At 41.8% G+C, this 22,541-nt stretch overlaps 1 long non-coding RNA gene across 1 annotated transcript in view; it reads right to left on the bottom strand.

The window, feature by feature from the left end:
- The window catches only part of LOC114435838 (uncharacterized), a 51,017-nt gene that overhangs the window by 5,361 nt on the left and 23,115 nt on the right, over positions 1-22,541 (bottom strand). The window contains exon 2 of the long non-coding RNA XR_003670661.1: positions 1,442-1,542. This is a non-coding gene — a long non-coding RNA (uncharacterized LOC114435838). The remainder of the gene's footprint in view (positions 1-1,441; positions 1,543-22,541) is intronic.

Below are 22,541 nucleotides of genomic sequence, written 5' to 3'. Positions count from 1 at the left end.
TGTAACTGAACATTTAGGTCTTTGGGTATCTAAACCAGCTAAATATGAGGTGCTTAGCCATCAGCTAGTTCAGCTAAATGATCAGGTAGCTTACCTAGCTTAGTAAATTGATTAAGTAGATAACCCCGCAGGTGACTTAGCGTGTCTAGGGCTGTTAACTCAGCCACACTTAGGCAGTAAGATCCATGTTTAGCTTATCGACACTGGACACAGGAGACGGTCCATGGAAGAATAGTCAGTGTCTTATCTTCCACAGGCAACACTCCAGCCTTTTCCTAATGGTTCCAGCCTTTATGCTAAGCTAGCCTGCTTATATTTAACATGCAAGTATGAGAATCTTCTCAATTATGTGTCCAAAAGAAGCCTTTGTCTTTCAGCTTGTTTACACGCTCGACGCCCGCGGGCTTAAACATCAAGTCGGCAGCACTTTGACGTTGAGCGATTGTCCCGTCTTCAAATCTGTCAAGCAGGCCGGCTGTAAATTCATCACAAGTTTTTAGGCTTTGTTCCACTTGGAGCTTGGCATGCTCTTCCACTTTTAGACTGGAGTGTCTGTGTTTGTTCCAGATAGAGAATTAGAGATCAGAGTGAGGCATTTCTGCACCTGTATCCCCTTAATCCATCTCTCACCATCACACTACCTCTCCCTCTCCATCGCTCTCTCTCTCTCTCTCCCCCTCTCAGAAACACTTGTGATGTTATATTTGCATATACTGAAATAAAGCTGCCCCAGGAAGGATTTTGTTTCTGTTTTGTTTTTGGTAAATCTATGTAAAAACACACCTGAATCAGGGCTGTAATCTCTGAAAAGTCACAGTCATTGTAATTTGTATGCACAAAATGAATCCCTCTGTGTTACGCAAACAGGAAGTAATCATTCAGAACAGTCAGAATCAAACTGTGATTCAATAAGGACCCTGCTGTTTCTTTTGAATACATTAGAATAGAATACTTTGGCCCAGCTTCATTTCTATCTTTGACTAACAATCTCATAAATATTTACTGCACAAATAAAAGATCTAATTAGTATTTTGGGGGAGTGAAACCTCTCCTTGGCTTTGCTTGTGTTGATGTGATGCATTATTTACACAACTGAAAGTGTTGTTGTACACGAAACAAGCATCACAGAATTTCAATTGTCATTCAGTCTTGCAGAAAGAAGTTTAGACTTATGGCTTTAATCCAGCTGTGACCTGCAGCTGTTCCATGTAAACAAACATCAACATTAATCTCTTAGAGCGTCTTCTTTTAAGAATCTTACACAAACATTTGTAATGACAGATTTCAGCTGCATCTACACAGCTGACTTAACACCTTAGATTAACACCTTGAATATAGCCTGTGTGGGCCCTTCGTGCATGCTAATGCTTTTCCTGTGGAGCAGAATCCTCTGAGTGCTAGAAAATGTAGCAGAATGTGTAAGTCCTAAAATTTTCAATACCTCAAATGACCACTTGAGGGTGGCTCCAAAAGTTGGTCCATCCCCATAGAGCTCCAATTCCATTTGCTTTGATTGACAGCTGGGTGTCATCACAGGTCAGCCTGCAAAGAAAAGACATAAAGAAAATACTCAATTGACGCGATAAGGCTTTATCTGTTATGCTAATGCTATAAAAATTGTACGTACACACTTCCTGTCTGTGAATGTCAACATGTCCGACCAGATTTCAGCATGCATACATTTTTATTCACTTTTGCTAAAATAAGATAAGCTAGCTGCTACTGTAGCATCACAAAATAGAGTTAGCAAAGGTGTGTCATCTGGTTTGATGAATATATAATAATCATAATCATTTTAACATATTCTATTGACAACAAAAGATTCTATCTAGACCCACTGCTGGTCTTCATAAGGGGCAGGAGGTTGTGACAAAGACCATGTGACACAGATACAGGAAGTAACTTAGCCTTTAGCTTCAGAAGTTAGGATGGAGTGCCCAAGATGGCGCCAATCCATTTACAAAAAAAACGACTGTACCGACCTTAACGCCCTCTACAACATCTTTAAGCCCTTGGACTCAGACACTAATGCTGATCATGCACCTGACTTTGTTTAGCTGTTGTCCTTCAGCAGCTTTTTATCGCCTGACTGGGTTCACCTGCTCTCCCAGCTGCTCCGATTTAGTCATTAAGTGTTCCCAGCATATTAATTTTAGCTCATGCCACTGCAGCAGCTCAGAAGCTCAGGGTCAAACACAGGGGAAGGTCGGTTTTTTTACCTCTGGTACAACTGTAGAGTTCAGGAGAGATATTTTGAGCTGCTGCAGATCATAGTTGAAGCATAAGCCTTGGATTTCACAGAGCCAACTAGACAAATGTGGACACAGAACATAAATATTTCACCTTTTGCCTCCATCTTGACTCTGACTAAAAAGTTCATACCTTCGAGCGGGACCTCCTAACCTTCATCTGCTCTAAGGGGTGCATGCTGTGTTTATACAGCAGCTGGCAGGTGTGGTCAAGTCCAGCAGTGTGACTGTGAAGCAGAGCGTCACTGACATGCAGCACACCTGCTCAGCAGAACTTGGCCAACAGAGAAAAGTGAACCACGGCAGTTAAAGTAGAAACGAAGCTCATTCAAGCCTGATCGTTAAGCTAAAATAAGTTGCCGACTCGTCATGTCACAGAGTGTGTTATTCATTGCAGTCACGCACATCTTCGCCTGTTTGTGTTCATTGGAGAGAAGATTCAATAAACAAAACTCTACAGAAAACGACTATTTTCAGCACATGCACTTGCATGCATTCCTCAGATGTAACGAAAACTCCTCAAGGAGGAAAAACTGTAAAACAACTGGCAGCAACAACGGCAGACAAAGGCCAACGATGGCCGACAATGGTCAACAAGGGCTAACGAAGATTGACAGGGGGTAACAAGGGCTGACTGGGGGGTGACGAGGACCACTGAAGGTCAACACAGGCCATTGGTGGACTTGCCTAAGGTCACTTGTAATGGGATCAAAAAGATTAACTTGATATTTGTGTGTTAGAAGGTTCAGCAACTGGTTTTTGAAACAGCAAATCAATCGAAGTGACAGATTCTGTCTGATCAAAAACAAACCATCAGGAGTGTTGTCAGTGCACAACTAACAACAAAAACTGCTGACGCTCCCTTATGGTCCAGTTTGGTGTACCATGGCATTCATTTCACCACTTGAAATTGGGTCTGGTTCAGTTCTTTGTGGTCATGCTTGATACAATGCAATGTCAGCACAGACAGGAGCACAGAACATGTGTCACATTACACAATCTGTGAGACTATACAACTTACAACAATTTGGAAGACCTAAAGTGTGACAGGAAGTAGGAGCTGCACTAACTTATTTAAATCTATTATTTCTTAAAACACATTTACTTTGACATCATACTGTTTGTTCTGGATTCTGTCACATCCTGAATATTCAGCAGTGTTGGAAGGGAAACATCCTCAGACCAGACAGCGAGGATCACTCTGGGCCGGCTCCAACAGCAACGGATAAGAAGCTTACATTTCCAAAGCATGAAAAATATTTTACACACAAATGGGATTAATTTCATCATAGCACAGAGAAGCATTGTAGCTCAGAAAATCTGAGCTCTGGCGTATCCTTTAGGAAAATTACCCACGGTGGTGGTGGTGTGAGAGGGTCCACACATTCCATCGAAGGTGTTAATGGTCATTGTTCCTCTGTACTGATGATTTAGATTTAATTTTGAAGGGTAAAAATACAAGATTCCAGTTCAACTAAGACATTTTTGATGTGTTTCTACTGAATATACCCTACTCCTCTATGCAAACGGAATGTGAGTCTAAACAATCCAAAGTTTCACTTTGCCTGGATTTACATTTTTTCGTCTGCACGCTCGATCGTTCTGCAGCTGGAAGCAGTTTCTGTAATCCTGAAGCTTTCCTTTGTTTAGACTCTAAGGACAATTTAGTGTAAGATGAAGTTTAAACAAAAGCAGTGAGGAGGCGCCAGTCGGCCTGTCGAAGTGGTAAAAAAGTAAGTGCTTAAATCAGCAAGATGGTATTTCATACATTAGCTTGGACCGCACATCTACAGTACACCTTCCTACTCTTTAGTGCAGGCGCTCCACTGAGCACCCTGCTGTTTTATTCAGCCATGCATCGAAGGGTGTAATTTTCATTTCAAGGCACCTGGTGTTCTTAATAAGCTGCCATTCCTGTGAATTTCTATGGATGCACAGACATCTTCACCAGAACAGTGGAAAAAAAAGATTGAAATGTTTCCTGAAAACCACCAGACCAATGTGAATCCTTTTTCAATTTCCACAAGAAACCCAGACAGTTGGGCCTGAAGCTGTCCACTCCACTGAACTCCGAAGCTATTTTAAGTGAAATATGAACAGAGCATGGGTCAAAGTCAACAAAACAGGCGCAAAAAATATGAGGTTTAAAGTTTAAAAGCAGAGGTGTGGCTGCAAAAATAGCATCGGAGCAACGTGTCCTCATCTAAAACCACAAATATGGGTCAATTTTCAGCAACTCTGCACTGTGTGACTGCTGTGTTCTGGACGCTGAAGGACATAAAGGCTAAAAAAATTATGTAAATACAGGTGAAGGGGTGAACTGTGGCTATAAAACATTGCTCCACACTTTTTTGCAACAAGCTTCCAGCCCTAAAAACACACCACAGGACAGGGGACGTTGTGAGGAAGTAATTGACTACATATGCATGCTGAGATAATACAATCAGTGTACAGGAGCGCTTGCCTTGTAATAGGGAGGCAATGACACATCATTAATTTCAGATTCAGCCATTAGCAGCTTATCTGATGCTACTCGCACACAAAAGAGTGTAGCAGTGCCATCAGCTCATTGTTAAAACCAAGAAGTCATTTGTGTATATTTTTTTGTGACAGAATTATGCCATCATTTAGGGGCTCTCCTTCACTTCCTGCCCTCTTCTCTTCACCACATTCATTGTTCTTCACATGCACTGAATTCCAGTCTGGTTTCAAAACCGTCTGAACCCCAGAAAGCCTTGAATAATAGCGGTTCTGTGTTTACGTCAGAGTTTCCAAAATGGGAATGAATGATGGCAGGTGAATGATTGGACATTATACTGGTGTTTTGTTTTCATTTGTTCTAATGGATTGAAAGGGCCCAGTTTGCACACACACACACACACACACACACACACACACACACACTGAATTGATTCCCAGTGAAAATGCCATATTTATTTTTCCTCCATTAGAGAAAAAAAACACTCTTTCAGAAGAACTGATTCAACATTTTTAGAAACTGTGGGTGGACAGAGGTCTATTCTCAGAAGTAAAAAAAAAAAGTTAAACAAATCAGAAAAATATAAATTTAGCTTCATTAGGGGGGATATGTCGATAATGAGCAGGAGTATGGAAGTAACGGATTACTTGTACAGCCCACACAGTGAGCCCAGGGGTTTATTCTGCCTCCAAATTATTTGTTTTCATTCTTATCTGTGACATTTGACAGATTATAATCCAACCAGGCACACTTATACCTGTTTACACACCTTTAAAGGGTCAATACACCTCAGAAACTGCATTTCCCACCTGCCAAAAAGGGATTAAGTCAACAACAGAGTGCCCGAGTGTGTATTTTCTGCCTTTTCAACCAATCAGAGAATCACAAACTGAACTCAAACCAAGTCTTCTCACACAACAGCCATCTCTCCAATTCTTGTGGGCAGGCAAGGCCCTTTAACAAGCAAAGGAGACAACAAAAACTGGAATTTGAAAAACAAAACTGCAGTCCAAATGACCACTTGCTCTAAAACTGAGTCAATCCCCATAAACATCAAAGTTAAAATACTGAAGCAGAAATAAACATGTTTTTTAGACTAAAGGTATGTATAAACAAAAGATGGGTACCATCTCAGATTGCTAGGTGCCTGATTAGGTGGCCACCCATCCATGAGCTGGGTAAATTAGCCAGGAGCTAACTGAATTTAGGGGCTGTCAAGTTGGTGACAGCAGGATTACGTCACAGAGTGTTTGTCCATGTTCTAAAACACTGATGAAATTTGAGTTTGCTTGTAGCTAAAGCTCTGTAGAAACATAAACAGGAGATGTTTTCAGAGGGTAATAATAATAATACATTTTATTTGTAATGCACTTTACATTTGTGAACAAATCTCAAAGTGCTACATAAAATCAGCAAGGCAGCAGTGTACACTAGTCAATAAAATTAGCAAGGCTACATTATAAAACTAGTCAATAAATAGGGGTTAAAAGAACAAAAGAAGAAAGAGCAGAAAGAAAACCAGCATAAAACCAACATAAGAACTGTCCTAGCTGGAATAGGCTTCAAGGAAAATGAAGGTCTTTAAGCCTTTTTTAAAAGCATCCACCGTTTGTGGAGCTCTAAGGTGGTCTGGCAGAGCGTTCCACAGACGGGGAGCAGCAGCCGCAAAGGCCCTGTCGCCCATACTTTTTAGAAGAGTCCTGGGTGGCTGCACGGATGGGGAGCCAATGGAGTGTGTGCAGAACGGGGGTAATGTGTTCATGTTTTTGCACCCTCATCAGGATCCTGGCAGCGCTGTTTTGTACATACTGTAGCTTTTGTAAGCTCTTGCCAGGAATCCCGATGAGGAGTGTGTTGCTGTAGTCCAGCCTGGAGGAGACAAAGGCATGGACAAGCCTCTCTGCAGCTCGGTGTGAAAGGGAGGGGCGGAGTGCAGCGATATTACGAGGTGGAAGGAGGAGGTTTTGCATATTTGGTTAATATTTGTTTCAAAGGTGAGCTGGGGATCGAATTTGACTCCCAGGTTTGTGACAGAGGGGCTGAGGGGGATGTAGTGGCCACAGACTGATATGGAGGTGATGGGGGGATTGAAGTTGGTGGGAGGTGCTGATTTGAATGGCTGAGGTTTTTTGGAGCTATTCAGCTGCAGGAAGTTTTGACTCATGAAGGGTGATGAAAGACTACCTGAACTGTCCATTTACACAGTCTGCATCCATCCTAAGATGGACAGGGGATCCGTTACCCTCCAGCCTGGTTTGATCGTCTGTTTAAAACTTCATGAAAATTCTAAATAAATCATTTAAGACCATATTGTAGGTTTTGGAAAGCACTTGGTAGTGATGCATATAATGTGCAGGAAATGAACTAAGTCATGAAAAAGCAGCAGCAGCAGTGGGAGGAGAGCATGTAGTCTATTAACCTTTAGTGGTTTCAGTAGCCACCGGGACACCTAAGGAAAAAAGTACGTGGTTATGGAGCAAATTAAACTGACAGACTACCGCCAGGCATTGTGAAATTATTATTTTCAGCTCACATCACGTTCAGAATAAAAACCTGACTGCAGTTAACGGCGCGTTCCAGGCCCGGCTAGGATCAGATGTCACCGGTTTATTAAGTCACGGCGAGATAAGAACAGTGGAAAATGAAAACGTTAGACCCAGCAGTGAATTGCCTCTTTGAAAGGGAGCTAAAAACTAAATCTCTGATATCATACTGAGCCACAAGATAATTTTCCAATAAAGAAGGTGATGGTACAACTCTTCTTTTCAATCAAACACACTCACCTCGCTATCAGACACGCTCTGTGAGAATATGAGAAGATAGACAGGTCCTGTAGTGCAGAAAATAAAACCCTCCTGACAGAGAGAGCCGTCATGCTGCTGTCAGATCATGACTGAATCACAGGATTTCATGTTATTACATGTCAGCAGGGCTTTGATTGAGCTATGTCATCTGTGGCCTGTGTACAGAAAACTTTCAAACATGCTTCTGTTTACATGAAAAGAAGATTGATGATACGCAACGCAATCTACTCACACAGCTGTACAAATCCTCATGTTTGTTTGAGAAGAAGCACTGGATGAATCTGACAAAATGTCATGCCTCCGTGCTAGCTGAGGCTGTTTTGGGTTGTCCAAGAGTGCATCCTTGTTGTGACTATGATCCCCATATTGATGATGTCCATCTGAAGTCATCATGGTCAGAGTACATTCTTGGTCTTGTGACCATGATGGCTTAGGATGGACAGAAACACAACAGATTTGGTACAAATGTTTATTTGGGTCAATTTAGATGTCAAAGGTCAATAGTTCGTGGAAACTCTGCCCTTTGATCTTGCATTTTTGTGACTGTGTCTCAGGAGGACCTTGAATGAACTTCTTCTAATTTAGCAAAAATGAAGAACACGCCGTGATTATTAGGCTACCAGCTGGATGTGTCCTTTGATCAATGTCCATAATTTGAGACGTTTTGATCGCAGGTTGTCCATCCCACTCTTAAAAGAGCAACACCATAAGAATGTGTTTGGCACAAAACTGATAAGAATTTGGTGTCCAAAGGCCACAGTCGTCTTAAGTCTCTTCCAGTCTAATGAACACAATCAATATCTCTCTCGTTATTCAAATTTGTCTCCAATGTTCACCTGGACTCAAAGCATGATTGGGTAGTCTCACATCCAAGGGTACTCTGGAAACATATGAATTGACTCTTAGCCTATTATTAAGCCATACAATGGTGTACGGTACTTCTACAAACTGGGTGTATGGATCGTGTCCTTTGCAGACTCGGTAGCACTAGTATAATGTGATGCAGCTATGCACACAGGTTTCCCCAGTAAAACAATTCTAGTGTTTCCATCCGGAACTTTTGATGAATAAGTTTTTCTTTCAGAGTAGAAAAACAACTGCAACATTATCAGAGCATCCACTGAAACGGAACAAAATGATTTGTATAGACCCACCGAGCCATTATGGCTTTGTGTCCTTGCACTGGCCTTGAATGCAGTTACAAAAAAAACAAAAGAAATATGCAATGTATTATCACAGATTTCAGTATCAGCTTCTTGTTACAAAGAAGAAATGGCTCACTGCAGACTCTCTGCAGCTTGTCAAACAGTCACTGCAGATATATCCTGAGAGAATAGAAGGAGTCTGTGTGAGCGTGCATTGAAAGGATGTCTACAGCACACCGAAAGGGCAGCTGTAAAGAATGGATGAGTCAGCTGATGGCAAGCTCAAAGGAGAAGATCAGCAGTACTGAGATGCTATTTGAATCAAAGCAGGATATATGGGATTCATTTCAACTCATGATCCTTTGGCCATTTCCTTCAATCAACAATTGGTGAAAGTATCACACTTTTTTTTTATTACTAAATATCAAGAATTACCTTTCCTTGAACATTAGAAAGAGACAAAACCCTTTCAAGACTTGCACCCATTTTTCTTGCTCAGTAAAGATGGAAGGAGCTTCTGCTGGCATCGTTACGGTTTTAAGGTTTAGTGTGGGAGGATCCAGACATTAAAAACCTGGCAAAACTTGAACTGAGCCTTAAAACAAGTTAATCCATTGAGGTGTTTTTGCTGTAAAGTTGGAAAGGATTGAGTCACTTTCGGAGCCACCCTCAAGTGGCTGCCAAAGGAACTGCACTTTGTGGGTACCTCAGTTTGATTTAGCCTAAAAAAGTGAAATAAGTTACACCCAAGGTTCAGTAGAAACTTGCAGTAGAACTTTCTGAAATAATAAAGCAAAGCAAAATAGCTCAAAATATCACTACACAGTAAAATCTGATTACTTATCTGATTAAATAAAAAACTATGTGCCACAGTTAAACTGCTTATGTCAAGTTAAATGTTGAGCTTAAACTGAAGCATGACAGAATAAAAATATTCGCTGTATGTAAAAACCCAAAACAAGCATAAACCAAACAGCTCGGTGTAGGAGTGATGAATACAGATAAAGGTGATCAAACTCAGAGATCAAATCGCACATAAATCAGGAATTCTGGCAGTGCGGCAGCCGAGCTGCATGAAAAATGTCCGTGTCTGCTTCTGCACTGTGATCAAACGCACTGCCATCAATAAACACAAAAATCCTCAACGTGAATACAAATGAACGATCACTGCTCCTATTAAACTTCTTTTATTCATGTATGACCCACCGGGTTCCACATAATTGATGCATGCAGCGAGATATTTATCAGCTCCCTGTGATGCTAATTGGCACTAATGTAATTAGTCTGAGGTGTCATGGAGACACACACACTCATATGGTGCTAATAACTGCTGGAAGCAAAGTGCAGGGAATGAACACACACAGATGCAAACACACACTCGGAGCCTGCCAGCACCCATAACTGAGATTGATTTTGTGTGAGTCAGACGTACTCACATGTTGAGTCATACAAGAACCTGTCCTGACAGGGTTCATCAAGCAAGGACCCACTTTGTTCTGATTCTGTCTTTGTTCAGGTTCTTGCAGCAAGAAATGAAAAAGGAATACAACTTTGAAGGTCTCAATATAAAAGGTGATTTACTGGAATTTGTCTGCAAATGCAGGAAGAAGTTTGCTGAGTTTGAAATCATCTGTCTCATGAATAAATAACAAATTTATTAATTATTTTAGGGGTAATGAAGCGCTATCTCTGTTCAGAAAATGTACGAAACTTAAAGCAACAGTGCTGAACTTTAATCCCCCCCCCCCCCCCTGCTGGCCAGAAGAGTAGTTACACACAAATGCTTTTGACACATGTGCACAACCACATATGTCCATGGGATAAAAGCTAAGCTAACTTAGCTTGGAGCTAGCGACTTAAAGGAGTGTTGTGGTTCGAGGCTGGTTCTGATTTAGCATTCTGTGAACTTGGCGTGCACATAAAACATGTCCATTTATATGACAAGCTAAACCATATGAACATATTTACACAATTCTAAAACACATATAGGACATGCATATAAATAGCAGCATTCACATCAGAATGATGCTTATAGAAATCCGGTGTTACACAGGAAGTTACAGGCAACAAGCTGTTCGATAAGAAGAGCGCCACCCAAAGACATCTACAAGAACAACAGCGGTTTGATTAGAAGGTTACTGCCTTCCTCTCTCTCTCTTTCCCTTCCCTTCTCCCTGAGCTACATTGTCTCTGCCCCCACCCTCCAACCTTTTCTATCTCCTCCACCCTCTCCCTCCTCCGCCTGTCTCCATCTGTAATCCTCCGTAGATGAGTGTGGTAAATGGGGGATAAAACAGGTTTCAATTAAATGCATCAGAATTCAAGTCACATATACCCTGAGCGGCTGCTGACCGTGGCAGAGGCGCACACACACACACACAGACACACACACAGACACACACACACATCTAGAGCCTATTTGCTGTTAGCACTGCATTCTATTAAGCCAGAGTTCTGTTGAAATGCACGTCGTTTCTGAGAGTGATTACGTTCTGTGTGCGAAGAATTGACTTTCCTGTGGAATGTGTATGAGAGTTCATGCAGGGGAAGATAGACACACACACAGCTGCCATGTGTGTGTGTGACAAGCAGCAAAAGACAGCTCTCAGAGTGGTTTGTTATCATCTGCTAACCGGTTTTGTTTCCTTTCAGCGTGCGGGTGCAGTGTCATTTTTCATGAGGTTTTTCATTGAGACCCAGAATGTATAATATACATCTGGTCATTTAGTGCCAGAAAATCCACAAATCCTGCTGATAGTGTGTCTGTGTGACGGCTCAACTGTCTGAGTTGAAGTATTGCTATTTGTCATGCTCTTGCTCTAAATAATTACCTTGTCCGTAAACACAAATGTGTGCAATTATAGCACAGCTCAGGGCTATTTAACAGAAACAGTGCCCTCTTGTGGACAGTGGGCCCTTTTTTTTTAATGCAAAATTCCTACTAATTTGACAGCAAAGGCTGAAATAATGTTGGATGGTTTCTTTGGAGATTATGTGACTGGAAATAAAAGCACCTTATCCCATGGAGCATGTGAAGACACAGACCTAGAAGGAGACAAATCGAGGCCCAGCAGGAGTTAAGGAGACAAGAGTGAGACTGTTTGTGTTGCGTCTCTGAAACAGGTGAGTCATGCTGCTTTTTTATTACCTGGAGTAAACGGACAGCGCAAAGAGCAGGACTAAAGATATATGAGGAGAGAATACAGAGGTGTTGTTATGGAGTCATGTGTTCAGACTTCCAGATCCTTCACTAAAGCCCAGCTGAATTTCATCAGCTCAACTCTTTGACTGAAAATTGAGTGTGGCATTAAGTTCCTGAACCAATAAGCAAATTATGAGACTTGTTTAAATGAAAATTAAAGTCAACTCCCAAACCTCCTGAATAATTTCTTAAAGTCACTGAGTGTAGAATTGAATGTGATTAAGTGAGTTAGAGGGTATCAAACATGCACTCGATGGCTCTGCACAGCAGTCCTTTCAGTAAGGACACTGACAGAAAACACAGAGGCTGTGCCGCGCCCCAAGAGAAGTTTGTGTAATTAAAAGATCATTTTAGATTAAAAATATTTCCATAAATGCACACAGTGTGGACGGTGGCTTATACGGCTTTCTATGCACCGTGTCCAAGCCTGAGGCTTTCCACATGAGAAAAATAAAGCCATTTGAGCGAATAGGAGACACATGCACAATGTCCTATGACTGACATGTCCCTGGATAAAATCTCAAGGGTGCAATTTAACCAATGTCATACCTGTGGACCATTGTCCCCCTAACATATCCTAAAAGTGAGAACGTCCAATGAAGTCCAGTTAGAGTGGCACAGTGTGCGGCTTTCATTAATCCATGATACAACCTCTAAGCTGAGAAGTGAATAAATGCTGTTTAGGTCAAACGGCCGAGATGACATTTGCATTTAAGTTAATATCCGTCTTTCTAGCTGCAGGGATGCTTTGTGACTGACCTTCCAACAGCAAGGAGAACAGCAGGGTTGCTGTATGACTCACATCCTCTCGCTCGTAACCATCCTCGTGCACTTGTTCTAATAAGCTCTTATGAAGAATAATCATTTCTACCACTTGTCTCAGCTGCCTGCCAACAATCACTCGAAGCTCTTTGTCCTGATGACCTTGTGCTATGGCTGCTTAGTATGTGAACTACTCTTTGACTTGATGGCCGTGCGGTTTCTATGTCGCTGCATTACCACCCCATTCATATTTGTGTAACCAATCTGGATCGAGCGGGCACTGGGGCCGTATCCTGCTCTACTCAGAATGATTTTGTGCAAATCCGGTTAAAGCCGGATTGATTTAGCTGAAATCTGGCTAAGGTCTGAACACAAATGTGGCTCGTGAATCCAGCTAGCAACACCAGATTTAAAAACAGGCCTGAATGTATCCAGCAAGCAATCTGGATTCAATCCCACTCTAGCTGGATTAAATTTCCCCAGTCTGAATGGGGTCTAAATCTGGTTTAATTTGAAAATGTATGATGAAGTCTATTCTTCATCTTCTGGAGACCATGAAAGTTTGAATTGGTACATTTCATCCTCTGTGGAGCATGAATATTTGTAGCAACTTTCTGAATGTTTACAAAGATCCTTGGATGCTCACAGTGATGTAATTATGAGAACAAAAAATCTCGCTGCCTGGAAATTAACAACATGGAAAAGGGTTTTTCCTTCCATCTGGTGACTCTGGTGACGTTAATGGATATGAATACACATCCATGCATCATTTTTTTTATATACCATTTCTACCTCCACTCACCTGTGCAATAACTGTTAAATATGTAAACTGTTTATAATGTATATATCTTTTATTGGTAGCCTATTTTATATTGTATATATCTTTTTCCTAACTTATCCCTTGCTGTCTGTATGCCGTTGCAAAAATGCAATTTCCCCATTGTGGGACTAATAAAGGTTTCTTAATCTTAATCTTAATCTTTTTATCTGAACCTAGGGCAGTCGATCAACTATGTGAAGACTGCACACTTACATTTTCTCCCTGTGTCTCAGCTAAAGATTAGGAACTGCTGCTGTGTGTCTGCAGGGCTGGAGGAAGCATATTAACACCGGACCCGACTCTCCCTGCATGGTGCACCAGGCAGAGCACGACTCATCCAGCTGGAGCTCATAGGAACGAGGGGGCTGCAAAGCATTCGGTGCAAAAACACTGCTAAACATCTTGACTTCTTGGGGAGAATATATACGATTACTCCTCCCCGTCTCTCAGCAACACGAGGCCACCACGTCCTCGGACCATGATCCTCTTTGATTGTTGCCGATCCTGGGTCTTAACCCAAACACACCGATCCATTTCACTCCAATTCCCCACCTGCCACCCCTGCTCTGCTCTTTGCTAATTATACATTCTGGTCAAGGCTTCTTGAAAATAATCAGGTCAGCAGTTCCTGTCCCTCACTGGTCAAACACAACGGGAAGCGTAGTGACTCAAGGAGGAACGCTGAGGATTATTTATTCATGGGGAAATTAAATGCAACAGAAGGGAAAGCAAGCAGCTGAGGATGCACACAACAAACGCACGCACAAAAAAGAAGAATTAGCTTGCACACGCACACTTGGAGGGACACGACGGAGGCCGCCGAGCCTCACACATGGCGCTTTGAACAAAGTGTTTTCAAGGTGAAGCATTCTTCACTCCTTCACTAACTTTTGATGGAAGACGACACTGTAAATTGATTAGTTCTCCAAATATGATTGGCTGTTTATGTCTGTTATGAAATAAGGTCATATTTTGTCATTGGCTCTAATCGTCTCTCTCTAGCAGGACTGGACAGACTCACTGAGACAGGCATTTTAAAATATTCACATGAAGGCAGCAAATCCAGAATTTTTCGATTTCGTGTTTCTCTTCTAATTCTAAAAATTCGGATAATTCTGAATTTTGGTCATTTTGTGGAAGCTACTGTTCAAACTGAACACCTGTTTATTGAAGAACTCAACAAATGAATGGATCCGTTTCACACAGCGCCTTTAACAACGTGAAAAACCTGTCCCGTTGTATAAGCCATCTCTGTTCGAGCAAGTTTCAGTTTTATCTTCCGTAAGTGGAGACGAGAAGAAAAAGCTTTTGTGTTATTTTTCCACGAGGGTGGATTCTTCAGCTCAGATTTCCAGGGTGCTGCAGAGCGTAACAGACTCCGGTCCTTGTGGAATCCCTTTGATTTTTCCAATATTCTGATAAGTCTTATCACTCGCTCAGTTTTTCCACAGTCTAAAAAGAGTTGTGTGTGTGTGTGTATGTGTGTGTGTATACTGTGAGGGAAAAGGATATGGAGTGAATCTGCAGTGCAAAAGCTGCTGGGGTTCTGTGCAATCAAATAATCAATCAACCAGTGGACCTTAGAGAGCCGGTTGTTCACAGCAGAAACAACAAACAGCAGCCATCAAGACATCCCTCTAAAGCCGTGGATGCTACCAGGGAAGTGGCGACATTTATTCAGATGCAGCAGGAGAAGACGCCTTTGATTGGTAGCTCTTTTGATTTGTATTTTATTGTATCTGACTAATTCTGCCTTGAAAACCTTAGAAGTGAAACGCCCCCTCACTGTGTGTGTAGCTAAATGCTTGAAACATATTTTTAAATTCTTGGAATTCAACCATTTTGGATAGTTTCGCCGCACTGGGTTGGCAAGAAACTTTAAAAAGTGAAGGGACTAATTTGACGAGTGTTCTCTCATTACCGCCTCGGACTCCCCACTGAGCTCACTTATTACACACAGAGGCAGACACGCAAAGACACAAAAAATATTTGCATGCACACACCTTCAGGGCTCCTGCCACTCGCTCTCTCCCCACCTGGCATTGCTGTGCAGCAGATGGGTGACATCCATGTATGCCAGGATAAAATGCGACAGCCAATATCCTGCTGCACACACACACACACACACCAATAAATCCATTCACTTCATTCACCGCGCACTCACCATGTGTGTGTGACTTGCCAGCTGTCAATTTACTATTCCATGCTACATCATGCTTGCTGGGGATTCTACACTGTTGGTGTGTACACAAAGATCAAACAGCTATGCATCGTCACACACACTCACAGGGAACACACTCACTGACAGAGTTAATTCTGTCTCCAAAGGAAGAAATCATTATAGGAAATGGAACAAACACACACACACACACCACAACACAACACACAAGTGTCCAAAAATAGAGAGATACAGTGGCATTCAGCCTGTGAAGGACAATGAAAACATCTTTTATCCTCTAGGAAGAAGCCTTTTGTTCCTTGTCATGGACCGAGAGGGGACGCAGATGAAGACAAGAACCAAAAACAACTCCTGCCCAGCAGAATTCAATAAAATGACGGGATAGCTGCTCTAACTGTGCATAAATCTGCACGAGTTTAAAACAATATTTCTTACAAAAGACTACAAAAATCCTTAGTGCGTTTCCTGTCATGTATTTAAATCATTGTCCTGCATCATATCTCCACCAAATATATCCCAGAAATCCAGCTACGCACTGACCCCAGCCATGCAGGGTAGACCGCTTTCTGGATACAATTGATGAGATGACACTTGCTGCTGAACTGAGCAGGGCCACATTGTGATTGGAGCCAATAGCAGAAAAATACTGTTGCTTAAATCAGCTGCAGGTAGTCAGGTGTACTTCATGTTGAGTCTGTTTGAACCAGCAGAAAAACAGCAGTCATGATTTTATCCCCCTGCCAACAGCAAGATAACCGAGCATTTGATTTATTATTGCTATAAATGAATCCAAAAGACTATTACATCCCTGCAACTCAAGGCTGCAATTCTTCAGAGGTAATTACAGCTCTTTGTTTTCCTCAGACAGCCTGTTTTCTGTATTGATTCAACTCAGAACGTTTGTTTGAACTTTGTTCTACATGGCTTTGATATCAGCCGAGCCTTCAATCACACAATTAACTCCTCAGCTTTCATGATTCACACCTTTTCCCATCAATAAAAAGAGGGATCGTCATTTCATGTTTCATACTCTTTTATCGCTTCTCAACTCATTCTGTTGTGTTTGAAGCTGCTTTGTTGTCAAGTTTGATCTCCTCTGTGTGATAAAGAAAACCTTATTGGTCTGCACACAGGACAATGAGAGCCTGAGCCTCAAATACCACAACGCATACCGCCTAAATTGTTCCAGCAAAACATGAGAAAGTAGAGGAACATCATCCCTCCCACATGCTTTCACCGACTTCTACCACCTACTTCACTTCAGCTAACCACTCTAAATTCATTTGCAAAAGCCTTAAGCCTTCACATTTGTGCAGCAATTCAACGAAACAACACAACCGTGGCTACTTATACACGGCCCTGTGTACAACAACAGTTAAAAAAAAACAGTGTCTTCGACAAGTCAGTTTGTAAACCGCAGAAAGCCTGCACTTCAGTCAAATACTCCCTGAATTGTTGTTGTTCTTTTTGTAATATGAACCTGTGTTTTAGGACGGATCTAATCATTCTGTGAATCGCTGACAGAACTAGTTCCCAGAAGACCTTTTCCCTTTTGGCCACTTAAGCCAGGACAGCTTACCTAATTCTGTTCACTTGTCATAACAGAATTGTAACTAATCACAGTAACAATGGCTCCATTTTGTTCGAGTGTCACAGAGAGAGAGAGCCAGCACGTCACCAGAAACCCGAGGCAGACGCAGCGGAGCAGAATCACAGCCGTCATTGATTCACACATTCGCAGCTTTTCCTACGACACACGTGTGACACGTTAAAATGTTTTCTCTGGAAAACACTCTGTGTAATTATCCTGCTCTGACAGGTGTCACAGTCAGATGTGAAATCACACAAAGAGCTGGTAAACTTTTTATAGGCACATAGCAGCACACACACACACACACAGAGGCAGCAGCTGTGGGTTATTATGAGATAAGCAGTTCAAGGGTCAAAAAATCCACTGCTGGGTTTGACACAGATGCGCACAAACACACACACACACACACTGCATACAGCACTGTACTCTCTCTCGGGAGGTCAGGAGAGGACCTGCCTGGATGTGTGTGTCTGTGCCTGTGTGTGTGTGTGTTTCTGAATACGTTTACATATCTTATCTCTGGATGTACACTCTTCATGTTTTTCAGGTGTGTACTATGTGTATTTCTCAAGATTCTCAGACCTGTGTGTGTGTGTGTGTGTGTGCTTTGCTTGCATAAAGTCATAAAGTTGCATAAATAGAGGCTGTCTAGTAATACAATTTTATTCTTTCAGGTGTTTTGTGTAATGTTTTAGACATGCAGTGTGTGTGTGTGTGTGTGTGTGTGTGTGTGTGTGTGTGTGTGTGTGTGTGTGTGTTATTTAAAGACAGGATTAGGACCACCAGAGACTCAACGCCTGATTAATGCAGAGAGAGGATTGGAAAGTGGATTTGAGCCAATGGATTTTTAAACACACAAAAACAAGCACTAACAACAATTCACACACCACACAGAGAACTCTCCGACCAATCATGTAGCACACTGAAACATCTTGCCAGGCTTTAAGCTTGGCGTTTGTACCTGGACCTCGACAAGTGATTGGACCAATCAGCATAGTGGCAAGTTTAAGCGTGTTTTAGGTGACATCCAATCACCTGCCTAGTATGTTTTGGAACACATGTGACCTTTACAAAAAGTTTCAACGGTCGACTTCCTTCTGGCGTGACATATTCTAACTTCTAGCTTCAGATTGTTAAAGCCTTTTATCATTCGTTTTCAATGAAAGGTAGTGCAACATCACACTGCGACACGACCGAGTTATAGAAACTATCCAGGCGAATCGGAGGTGATTCCGATGTGGGACAACAGAAAGATATCTAGACTTGTGATAGACTGGCATCCTGTACCCTGCCTCTCTCCCATCCCCTCGCCCTGTTCAGCTGCTGTTCATGTAGGAATTCAAACAATGAAAACTCACTTGTTTTGCAATCGCTACTCATTCTACTTGTTATGACAGTCGCTATTATGTTGCCTGTACCACCATCATCCCATGTTGGAGACTTTCCAAGTTTCAGGTTACGCTTAGATTAAAAACCGGCTAGGTGACTTCTCATTACTGTACATGTTTCTGAAAACAATGATCTTGAAAGTGTTCTGCTACTGACAGTGCCTACATCCGGGCCTCAGCATGTTTTTCCTCACCACAATGTTCCACTTTCTCCTGACTGGTGGCATCAGGGGGCGATCAGGGGACTTAATGCTACAATTTCGGTCAAGACGGCCAACATGAGGATTTTAGGTGTACATCTATATGATTTGTTAAGCTATGGGTGCTAAGGGATGCCAAAAAAGGGAACAACAGGTCCAGATTCCAGTAATTATATATCATCTTTAAAGGAGGAGGAGTTGGGATTGAACCACCAACCTTCCGGTTATTGGACAACCCTACTATACCACTGCACCACTGTTGCCCCCAAGCATATACTCTATATCCATCTATATTTACTGCTCCTTCACTTTTTGTACCTTAGTGTTTCTAAAATCCTGGTTTTGGCAATGCCTTGAGGTCCCAGTGATCTTGACCTTTCACCACCACAAAATTCAAATCAGTTCATCTTTAAACCCAAGACGACATTCCCTCAAGGCGCTACCATGATGTTGCATTCACAAGACTGGAACAAACATGCAAACAGATGACCCGAAAACACAAGGCCTGCAGCCACAGCTGTCGCCAGACATGGAGACATGGCTGTACACCACCTTTGTGCGAAACTGAACAAAGAGTTCATGGCTCTGATGTCTGTGTTGACATTTGACAGACAAAAGCAAGAAATAAGACACACAACCAACATCAAGGTCGAGAGAACAACTGCGAGGCAGCGACATAGTTCAGAGGAAACAGACATGCATTTATATTCATACATTTTTCTGAATACGAGCGCATACTAAAGCATCAATGGAAGACATCAGTGACTTTGACCCACACACACAGAGAGAACAATGCATAGGTTAGCTCTTTACAGATCACAAAGAACGTCAACACAACGTGATAACCTGAGATTTCCAGTGAAAGTCTTTTATTCCAAACTGACAAATTAGAAATCTTGGAAACCTTAAATAAGAACCCTTAATATAATATAAAAGACCCTTCAAGGTCTCTGATGCACCTGCAGGACATCATACTGTCATATATTCCCAACAGACCGCTCTGGACTCACAGTGTAGGTTTGCTTGTAGTTCCAAGAATCTCTTTAAAGTAGAATGGGAGGCCGAGCCTTTATCTAAAAGGCACCTATCCTGTGGAACCAGCTTCCCATTTGGGTTGGTGAGGCAGACACCGCCTCCACCTTTAGGATTCAACTCATAACATTCCTGTTTGATAGGACGTGCATTTGGTCTATAGACTTGCCTACAGACTTGGCTTACTAAGCTGCTTGGAAGTTTTTCCTTGCCACGGTTGCTTGCTTTGGGCTCAAGTTCTTGGTCTAGACACAATCCTGAATATAAAAGACGGGATACAAAAACCCAATGCAATTAAACAAACCCAACAAAAGCTGGAAAGGAGTCAGGTTTAAGCTTCAGCACGTTATGTCATTTTCCATTACATAAAGCATTTGGCTTCTACAGTCTCATTATTATTACTATATGCTAAATAAACTGATGCCAATGATTCTATTTTCATTGCGAATCCTTTTTTAAGGTATTCTGTGCAATATGGTGAAATCTGAAACTGTAAATATGTAAACAACATCCAGAGAATGAAGACAAAGATAGAGATTCAAAGACAAACTCTCAATCATGAATCACCCACTCCCCTGTGTGGGTAATTTGTTCAGCTTTTTTGCAGTCAGAACCCCGAGAAAAAATTAGAGAGATTAACATGACTAATGAGCCACGAATAGATGTGAATGTGTGTGTGTGTGTGTGTGAGGCTGCCATCCAAATGCCTCCGTGCTGCTGAGCCTAAATTTAAACTCACATTAAGTTTCATTGAGATCAAAGAGTGAGTGAAAGTAGGAGCGGAGATTCAAAATTGATAGAGATCGCTTCATCTTTTCTCTGGAGGAAGTTCGAGTGTGTGAGCAAAAGGCAGAAACAACAGTAAACTTCTTTGGACTCGAGACGTGCCTCCTGCATGCTCTGTTCTTACATTTTGAAAAGGCAGTCTATGGGGACTTTTTTGTTAAACAGGACTGTCTCATCCATACTAATGCACGCTTTCTGCTTTCGGCTCACTTTAAAGTTTGCAGTTGTGGGGTTTTTGTGCAGCAAGACAAGACATGGACAAACAAATGTCTATATTTCATTTGGATCATGTGACTGTGGCCGGAGCCACAGGACAGTGCAAAAAAACACCATCTCTTGAAAATGTTTTTCATTCACAGTAACTAGTAAGAGCATTGAGCATTGAGCATGTGTTCATTTGAATGCTATGCAAAAAGGTCACTGAAGTTTGTCTTGCACGTCACAGGCTTCCTCAGTAATGCCAGCCTTGTTCAGGTCAGTGTGACTATCATAGAACATCTGCCTGATGGCAGTTATAACTTCTGTTAGTCACTGTGTATTGTTTGAGACACAAAGGTCAAACAACAAAGGGAAGAGCTTTAATAAAGCCACTAAAAACCCCAAAACTAAACAAATAAAGTACAAACTAAACAATCCAAAACTAAACTGAGACCAACCAGATAAAAAAAAAAAACAAGACTGGCAGCAAAACAGACAAGACTTAAATATATGAGACAAAACAAGACACAGATGAGATCAGCCACACACTGACAGACCAACTCTGAGACCACACCCAGACACAGGAGGACAGACAGAGGACCACAACACCACTTTGGGTCTGATGGCGGCAGCAGCAGCTCGTCTGACTTTATCCTGATGTCCTAAAGCGGCACCTCCCAGAAAGGACACAAAGTCGTCCTCTTCTTCTGTCCCTTATTATTATTACTATAAATAATACTGGCACTATAGTTCCTTTAAAGATGACACTCACTCTACAAATATCAGGAAAGTAGTTCCTGCAAATGTGCATCCATTGCTGGTAGTTTTAGCCTAGGATCTTTTTCAGGGGTGTGAAGTTCAGATGACGAGCAGGGATTTTTACCTTTGTGAGTCCGGCAGATTTCACACTGCAGTGTCAGATGCAAAGCCCAACAAGGGCCAATAAAAGGGCAGTTCCTGTAAATAGTTGTAAGTTCATGCGGTGGGAAAATGCCTTCCAATTCACAAAGGAATAAAAGGCACACATTCCAGCTGGGAACCAAAGCGGAGCCTTTTGATTGATGGACTTTTATGCCCATGTGACATGTGACTCAGCAATCTGCCCGTCCACAGCTTACTGACTTTCAAATGTCTGATCATTGCAAGCATCAATACAACAGAAGAAATTGCTAGACGTGAGGAAAAGCTTTAATGTGGCCCTTGAGGGGGAACAATGAATGAATTGCTTGTACACAGAAAAATAAATATAATGATATAATTGCAAAATAATTGTTTTTTTTACAGTACAAAAGAATTTAGAGAACTACTTCCTCATACTTCACACATGAGCGCAAGCGAACACAGGTCCTGCAGGCACACCATGAGTCATCTCTGCATGAGAACACGCACAAAACAAAGAGACCTGGCATCAACTGTGCAGCCCTCGGGTCACACTCATGCACCACCAATCCAGTCTTTTACACACACACACACTCATTTGAATGTCCTCCTCAGCCTGTACAGCATCAAGGCGAAGGTTTCTCATTTGTTCTTCTAATCAGTGTGAAATAGCTTGTTAGCTGTTAATCTGATTGCAATTTGTCTCAAAAGGCGAAAAATTGATCTATAAATATCTTCAGATTCTCAGCGACGTGTATTAGCCTTCTGTTCTTGGTGATGCCATCTAAATACCTGAAGCTATTGTGAGCAGAAATGCAAAGAAGCAT

Source organism: Parambassis ranga, chromosome 5, assembly GCF_900634625.1.
Source record: "Parambassis ranga chromosome 5, fParRan2.1, whole genome shotgun sequence".
NCBI classification, from domain to species: Eukaryota; Metazoa; Chordata; class Actinopteri; family Ambassidae; genus Parambassis; species Parambassis ranga.
Note: the sequence above shows the minus strand (reverse complement) of the source record. Positions and strands in the feature narration are given on the sequence as shown.